The following is an 8,338-nucleotide window of genomic DNA, read 5'->3' on the forward strand; positions in this document are numbered from 1 at the left end:
AATCCTGTGCCAGTTGTACCACCATTGTAAGGCAGCTGTGGGGGACACACTCTGCGCTACCACCATGGTGGCCCGGGGGGGGGGAGGATAGCAAGGCAGGGAGCCCTAAGTCAACAGTGGGCAGCCCACATCTGTCCCTGCCCCATAGACAAATCTTGTTGGGGTACATGCCCCATAAATCCCCTCCCCAGGAGTGCATGCAGCAGCAGGGAGCCAGTCCCTCGCCACTGCCTGGATGAGTGATCTGTGGCTGAGTCCTGCTCCTCTAGCCGGCACCATGGCTGCACATTCCTGCCCTGGCCCTGAGCGCCGGGCCCTGGGCCCCATGTACTGCTCCAGCTGGGCAGCACCACTATCTCACTCCCTCCCTCACTATGGGGGCCTCAGTCTGCCCATCTCTGTCCCTCCCATGACCCCTCCCTCCCACAGACTTACCTGCAGGGAGCTACTCTATACTGCTGACTGGCTTTATTCCTGACCACGTGCATGTGGTACCCCCTGTGTCCTGCTCTCCCCAGCCTCAAATAGCATCTTGCAGGCTGGAACTCTGCCAGCCTGCAAGGGGAAGCCTGCCATTTTCCACATTTTTCCACAGTGAATGGAAAATCTGGATCCCTGCACAATACTGAGAATCCTTGACAAAACTCTTCTGGATTCAGCTAGTCTGGAACTGGGACTTGATGTTCACAATTTGAGACTGTCCCACCCAATTAGGGATGGGTGGTCACCCTACCATAGATGACAGCTGCACCATCTCATCATACCAGCTTTTGACCTTTTTACAGATGTCTTACCTTTCCAATTCATTTATATAATTCTGCATGTTACTAGTATGACCAACATGGATCAAAGGGGGCAAGAGGGTGCAAAAGCCCCCATGGCTCACCAAAAGCATACAGGTATGTCTCCTAGCTAAAAAGGAGGTGTACACCCAATGGAAGGGAGGGGCCAACACCAGGGAGGACTATACCTTGGTTGCTTAGGGCTGTAGTGGGGCAGTCAGGAAGGCCAAGGAGGATATGGAACTAGGACTAGGTGTTCAGATCAAGGACAAAAAGAAGTCCTTTTTTAAATATATAGTGGATAAAAAGAAGTTACCAGGTAATGTGGGGCCTCTGCAAGACATACTAGGAAATCTGATCATCGCACCAGACAGAAAAGATAACCTATTTAATAATTTCTTTGCCCCCATTTTCCTGAGGAGGGATCGGGTCACCCCCATAGGCCCCAGGGGAGGTGCACCCAGGCCTAGGGTCAGTGAGGATCTAGACAGGGAACTTCTGGAGGGACTGGACGTATTTAAATCAGCTGGTCCTGATGATCTCCACCCCAGAGTGCTGAGGGAATTAGCAGAGGTCACTTCAGGACCCCTGGCACAGCTTTACAAACACTCGTGGTGCTCTGGCATGGTGCCAAAGGACTGGAAAAGGGCCAATGTGGTTCCCATTTTCAAAAAGGGAAGGAAGGAGGACCCAGGAAACTATAGGCCAGTCAGTCTTACCTCGATCCTGGGTAAGTTTTTTGAGAGAATTATCCTGGCGCATGTCTGCGAGGGGCCAGCAGGGGAGATTGCTTAGGAGCAATCAACATGTGTTCATTAGAGGCAGATCCTGTCAGACCAACCTGGTGACTTTCTATGACTAGGTCACACAATCCTTAGACACAGGTGTAGCAGTGAATGTAGTCTTTCTGGACTTTAGGAAGGCCTTCGACACTCTCTTACCCCATTCTCATTAAAAAACTAGGAGACTGTGGCGTCGACACCTACACAGTCAAATGGGTCACTAACTGGCTCAAGGGCCGCACCCAGAGAGTGGTGGTGGACATGTCTTATTCATCCTGGAGGGATGTGGGCAGTGGGGTTCCGCAGGGCTCGGTCCTGGGGCCTGCACTGTTCAACATTTTCATCAGCGACTTGGACGAGGGGGTAAAAAGCACCCTGTTCAAATTTGCAGATGACACTAAGATGTGGGAAGAAGTGGGCATGCTAGAAGAGAGGAATAGGTTGCAATTGGACCTGGACAGGTTACAGGGGTGGGCGGATGAGAATAGGATGGGATTCAACACTGGCAAGTGCAAGGTGATGCACCTGGGAAGGAAGAACCAGCAGCATACCTACAGGCTGGGGAACTCCCTTCTCGTCAGTGCAGAGGCAGAAAAGGATCTTGGAGTCTTTATTGATGCCAAAATGAACATGGGCCGACAGTATGGGGATGCAGTCAGGAAGGCCGACAGTACCTTGTGCATCTACAGATACATCTCAAGCATGTCCAAGGAGGTGATCCTCCCCCTCCATGCGACATTGGTCAGGCCGCATTTGGAGTACTGTGTCCAGTTCTGGGTGCTCCATTTCAGAAGGGATGTGGACAACATGGAGGGGATCCAGAGGAGGGCCAATCGCATGATCAGGGAGCAGCAGGACAGGCCCTATGAAGACAGACTAAGAGACCTGAACCTGTTCAGCCTCCAGAAGAGAAGACTGAGGGGGGATCTAGTGGCCATTTACAAACTAGTCAGGGGGGCCCAGCAGGCAGTGGGGAAGTCCCTGTTCCCATGAGCGCTACCAGGAGTGACTAGAAATAATGGTCACAAGCTGGCAGATGGTAGATTCAGACTAGACATCAAGAGGCACTACTTCACTGTAAGGGCGGCTAGAATTTGGAACCAACTTCCAAGAGAAGTGGTGCTGGCTCCTACCCTGGGGGTCTTTAAGAGGAGGCTGGATGAACACCTTGCTGGAGTTGTTTGACCCCAGTACTCTTTCCTGGCATGGCAGGGGGTCAGACTTGATTATCTGCTCAGGTCCCTTCCGACCCTACCAGCTATGAAACTATGAATTGATAATAGGTCATGACCAAAACATGTGATCAAGTTTTGCCTCTCTAACTTGTCTCTCTCTCTCTCTCTATATATATATACACATTTAAGTTTAAAGGGATCCCTGTGAAGATGAAAAAGATCTTTTGCTGTATAAAATGAAGTTTGAGATCAATTGTAGATGTTCAAATATTTTGAATTGCTGATTTCTACTGGGATTTTGTCATCTGAATACCTAGGTCTTCATTCTACTTGAGTCTTAAATAGTTTGTATCAGCCCACCTAATTTTCTTCATAAAATTGGGGACTAAGAGTTTAATTAAAAAAAAATCAACACTAAAGCCCTGATCCTGCAAATGCTCATACGCATGCTTAATTTTAGTGATATGCGTGAAAAACAGTCACCTGAACTTTGAGACCTGTAGAGAAACTGTGTCTAAGGCTTTCTTTAGCCAAGGCACATACAGTAATATAACTGGCATCATGTTTATCTGCCTTTGACTTCCCAGGGCAAATGATCAGGTACCCATTTACAGCAAAGTTCATGGTGGTGACCTGTGGCTCATATCCGGAGTGAGGCTCACATTCTTGCCTCTGATGCTGCTGCAAATCAATTTAATTGCTCTGATACTGCACTTCACATTAACCTTCATAGTCCAGTTGAAATCAATGGAACTACTTACAAATGTAAGGGTCCCACAAAAGGGACTTGGTGCCTGCTTGCCAAATTCAGTCTCTAAATCCAATATTTAGGAAGCAACGGGTGCCTATACATGTGCAGCAAGGCTGGTTTGACACGCTGTAATTACAGTGCATCAGAGCAGACTCAATTAATCAAGTCTGCTGGAGTGTGGTAATTACTGAACTCCAGCAAACCCCAGTATCTCACAGCAGTGGGGGCACTTTAAAGCTAGTTTGATGAGCTTTTATTAAAGTGCCCCTACCACCATTTTTCAGCATGGGGATGCTGATACACAAGATACTCTGGGAGCTCTAATTAGGGTGGCTCTTGGAGCCACTCTAATTGCCAAATGAGATCCTCAATGCTACTCTTAAAGCCCTACTAGGCACCTATGTTTCTGGCGTAAAGGTGCTTAAAATTTTGCCTCTTAGCACGTGCCAAGCTGCTCATTGCTTTAGGACCTGATCCAGATTGGTCCCACAGGGGTCTCTTTTTAGACATTGCAACACCTAGAAATAATGTGCCTGGTTCAGGACAGTAAGCCACGAAGTTGCTATCAGGTGCCTACATTCCCATACAGTCAATGGGGAGAGTTAGCTGCTAAAAGGCCTCTGGTGCTTCTGATGGGAAGTACCTAGAACTATTCAGCAGTCAGGACCAGTAGTGGCAGCAGCAACAGCAGCTGAAATGTAAGCAGGGTAGAGAGGCAGGTGCAGCTGCAGTGGATCCGGAGGGAAAGCCACCAGACCCCATTTAAAAAGAAGAGCAGGGAGCCACATGTAAACAGAGTGCTCAAACAGGCGCTCTCTGTAAGGGTGGACTGGCATTTATGCAAGGTGGGCAAGCAGGAAGAGCCAGGTCAGAGGCTTTGGCATGGGAGAGAGGAAGACACTTCACTCTACAATAATGGTAAGGACATGGTGGCTGCCAGGGACCCAGCTGTGCTGATGCTGCCTGCCCAGGGCTCCTCTGAGACCTCCACCCAGATGGAGACTGCTGGGAGGTTAGACCTACCCTCCCCCCCGTCTGTGGGGGCTGCCTGGTGGGGCCTCTGCAGCCTGGGTGGGGAGTGAGGAGTGGGAACTGCCTTGCTTGTCCTACATCTGTCCACCTTCAGGGCAGGTGAGGGAACTCCAGGTGGAGGTCAGCAGGCTGAGGGGAATCAAGGCAGCCAAGGATGAAATTGACAGGTATGTCTGTTGTCTGCAGGGTCAAGTACCTGGTGGAAAGGCACCCCAGGAGGAACCCAACATAGTAGTATGGCAGACAGTTACCACCAGGGCCAGGGCTACTCGTGCTGCCGCAGTGTTAGCCCCCCCGGTACAACTGGAGAACAGGTATGAGGCCCTGGCAGCACTGGAGGAGGAGACAGGTGAGGATGACTCCAGAAGAGCTGATATCACTCCATGCATGGTGTAAACTGAGCGATGCCAGAACACCCAGAGGAAGAGATGCTGGGTCCTTGTCATGGGTGACTCTTTCCTGAGAGGAATGGAGGGACACATCTGTCATCTGGATTCCATGCCATGTGAGATTTGCTGCATGCCTGGAGCTTGGTTTCGCAATGTCATGGTGATAACCCTGGACCTCATCCGGCCCTCTGATCACTACCCCTTGGTCCTTGTGACAGGGCACTGTTTGTGCCTGTCACTTTAAGACCTGAGCCAAGCAGCCAGCAGGTGCTTGATTGCGGCAGCCATTTTAGATCCCTGGCTGCCTATATAAACAGGGCAGTTCCCTGCTGGCAGGCTAGGCAGCAACATTGCCTGGTTGCAAGGCTTCATGTATCATCCTGGAGGTAAGGGAGGAGTTGTAGGGGATGGCTAGGAGGCTCCTGGTAATGGGCATGACCTAAAACTGCACTCTGCTGGGAGTGGGTGGCCTGGTGGGGGCTGGTGACTGTAAGAACTATGGATGCCATCTGCGAGGCATGGGCTGCAGTGTACAGGAGGTACGGAGCCACGGATAGCACCCCCTGGCATTGAGGCAGGAAATGGGCAGCCTCCCACCTAATTAAGATAATTAACAAAAAGATGTGGCAGGTGGGAAGGTGGGCAGTTGGCCCAGAAACAGGTGGGTTGGCCAAAGGTAAAATTGGCCCCAACAAGGCCCCCTGTTACAGTCCTCATCCATGTGGGCACTAAGGATGCAGCTGGGAGTAATCTGGATTGTGTCATGAGAAATGACAAGATCCTGGGGGCCAAGCTTAGGGAGATGGGAGCACAGGTGGTTTTCTCATCTGTTCTTTAGGTGAGCAAACACAGATGGTGCCATGAGGCCTGCATCGGAGAGGTCAACTGGCAGCTTCAGAGCTGGTGTTACTGGGCCGGTTTTGGATTCTTTAACCACAACCCACACTTCCACACGGGAGACATGCTAGGGCGGGATGGGCTACATCTCTCCCCAAAATGTAAGCATGTTTTCTTTTCCAGGTTGGCTGATCTAGTACAATGAGCTTTAAACTCAGTTCATCGGAGGATGGGGATGCGGTGGTACTGGAGGACACTTCAACCTTAAGCCAGGTGACATGAGCAGGAACAACCCAGGTCAGTGACAAGGGTCTGGGCAATCTTGGGAACAAGAGGGCAGCACAAATACCCATAGGAGGTCTCAATTGCCTCTACACAAATGCTAGAAGTATGGGGAATAAGCAGGAGGAACTCACCGTCCTGCTAGCTAGCAAAAACGCAGACCTGCTTGGGCTTACAGAAACCTGGTGGGATTCTACCCATGACTGAGCAGTAGACATTGAGGGCTATAGGTTGTATAGATAAGATGGAGTAGGGAGAAAAGGGGAGGGGTGTCGTGCTCTATGTTAAAAAGCAGTCTTCAATGATCAGGATGGGTTCAGAAGAGGGGCAAACTGAGGCACTCTGGGTTAGAATGCAAGGGGGTCATGGGGAAAAGGACTTGATAGTGGGCGTCTACTACAGACCACCTCACCAGGGGGATGAGCTGCACCTGGAATTTTTTCAGGTCAGCTCATGGAGGCTGTAAGGACAAGGGATGTGGTTGTCATGGGTGACCTAAACTACCCAGACATCTGCTGGGAGGATCAGTCAGCCAGGTCTGAATGCTCATGTAGGTTTTTAGCCTGCATACAGGACCTCCAGCTAACCCAGGAGGTACATAATTCTGCCAGATTAAATGCCTTGCTGGACTTGGTCCTTGCCACAGATGATGACCTGGTGAGGGATCTGTGGGTGCTAGACTACCTAGGCATTAATGACCATTGTCTGCTGGAATTTACTATCCAGCTCAGGGTGGTGAAAGCAAGCAGTAAGGCAAAAATCCTTGACTTCAGAAGGGCCGACTTCAGTGAGCTGAAGAGACACACTGGGGACTCGGAGCTTCAATGAGATGGGAGTCCAGGATGGGTGGTTGTTCCTTAAGGAGATGATTCTCTGAGCTCAGAGGGAGTCAGTTCCAATGCGAACCAAAGGGGGTAAGAGTGCTAAAAAGTCCCCTTGTCTCAGTAAAGGCATCCAGGAGGGTCTGAGGGCAAAAAAGGTGGCATACAATCAGTGGACGCAAGGGGCAATCACCAACGAGGATTGCACCTCTGTTGCTCATGATTGCAGGGAGGCAGTTAGGAAGGCCAAGGCTGAGACGGAACTAGGGCTGGTGACCAGAATGAAGGATAACAAAAAGTCCTTTTCCAAATACGTGGGGAGTAAGAAGAAGTCACCAGGTAATGTGGGGCCTCTACAGGACAGGCTTGGCAATCTGGTGATTGCAGCAAAGGAAAAAGCGATCTCTTCAATGTGTTCTTTGCCTCCATCTTTCTGAGCAGGGACCAGACAGCTCCCCAACTAGGATTATGGACAGACTCAGGGAACATGTTGCCATGCCTAGGGTAAGGGACAATCTAGTTAGGGAACTCTTGGAGGGGCTGGATGTGTATAAATCAGCAGGTCTGGATGCTCTTCATCTGAGGGTACTGAGGGAATTGGCAGAGGTCATAGCAGGGTCCCTGGCACGGCTGTATGAGCACTTGTGGTGCTCTGGCCAGGTCCCAGAAGACTGGAAAAGGGCCATTGTGGTCCTCATTTACAAGAAAGGAGGACCCAGATAACTACAGGCCAGTTAGTCTCACCTTAGTCCTTGGGAAGACCTTTGAGAAAATTATCAAGGAATACATCTGCGGGGGCCCAGCATGGGAGGTAATGCTCAGGGGCAAACAACATGGGTTCTCTAATAGCCTGTAGTACAGTAGCTAGAGCACTCACATAAACTGTAAGCAGCCCAGACTCAAATCTTTTCTCTTTTACTTAAATTGGACCAGGTTTTTGCACCCAGGTTTTCCCATGTGAGTACTCCAAGAACCACCATATAGGGCACTGTGGGCTGGGTCTTCCTTCCTTGAGAGAGACCCAGAAATGTTTTTGTTACTGACCTTTTGCAAACATTTTACTGACAACTAAACTTTTTTTCTGACATGTTTCTACTGAAATATGTTTTACAAAAAATACATGCAACTCTTCTGTTAGGCTCCGCCCCTAGGGGGGTTTAACAGGAGCCATAGTAAAAATGTTTGGCTGTCAGTAAAAATTAAGGGAAAATGTTTTTTTTTTTGGGTTGGCAATGCTATTTGACTGTAGCTATGGTTTTGCACCATGGTGCTCCCCTCAGGGCACCTCCTACTGACTCATACATCCTAATGTCCTCAGCTGCACCCTGCACCATGCTTTGCCCCCCTGCAAGCTCACACTCCAGCCTTGTCCCTGTCAGCCTCATGTCCCATGTCCTGCCATGGACCTCCAAAGGAGACTACCTGTGACTCAACAGTGTTACTATAGGCAGCCTAAAGGACTCAGCAGCAGCATATGGTAGCTGGGG

The sequence above is a fragment of the Gavialis gangeticus genome, unplaced genomic scaffold, assembly GCF_001723915.1.
Source record: "Gavialis gangeticus isolate Ggan-Ray unplaced genomic scaffold, GavGan_comp1, whole genome shotgun sequence".
In the NCBI taxonomy this organism is placed as follows: Eukaryota; Metazoa; Chordata; order Crocodylia; family Gavialidae; genus Gavialis; species Gavialis gangeticus.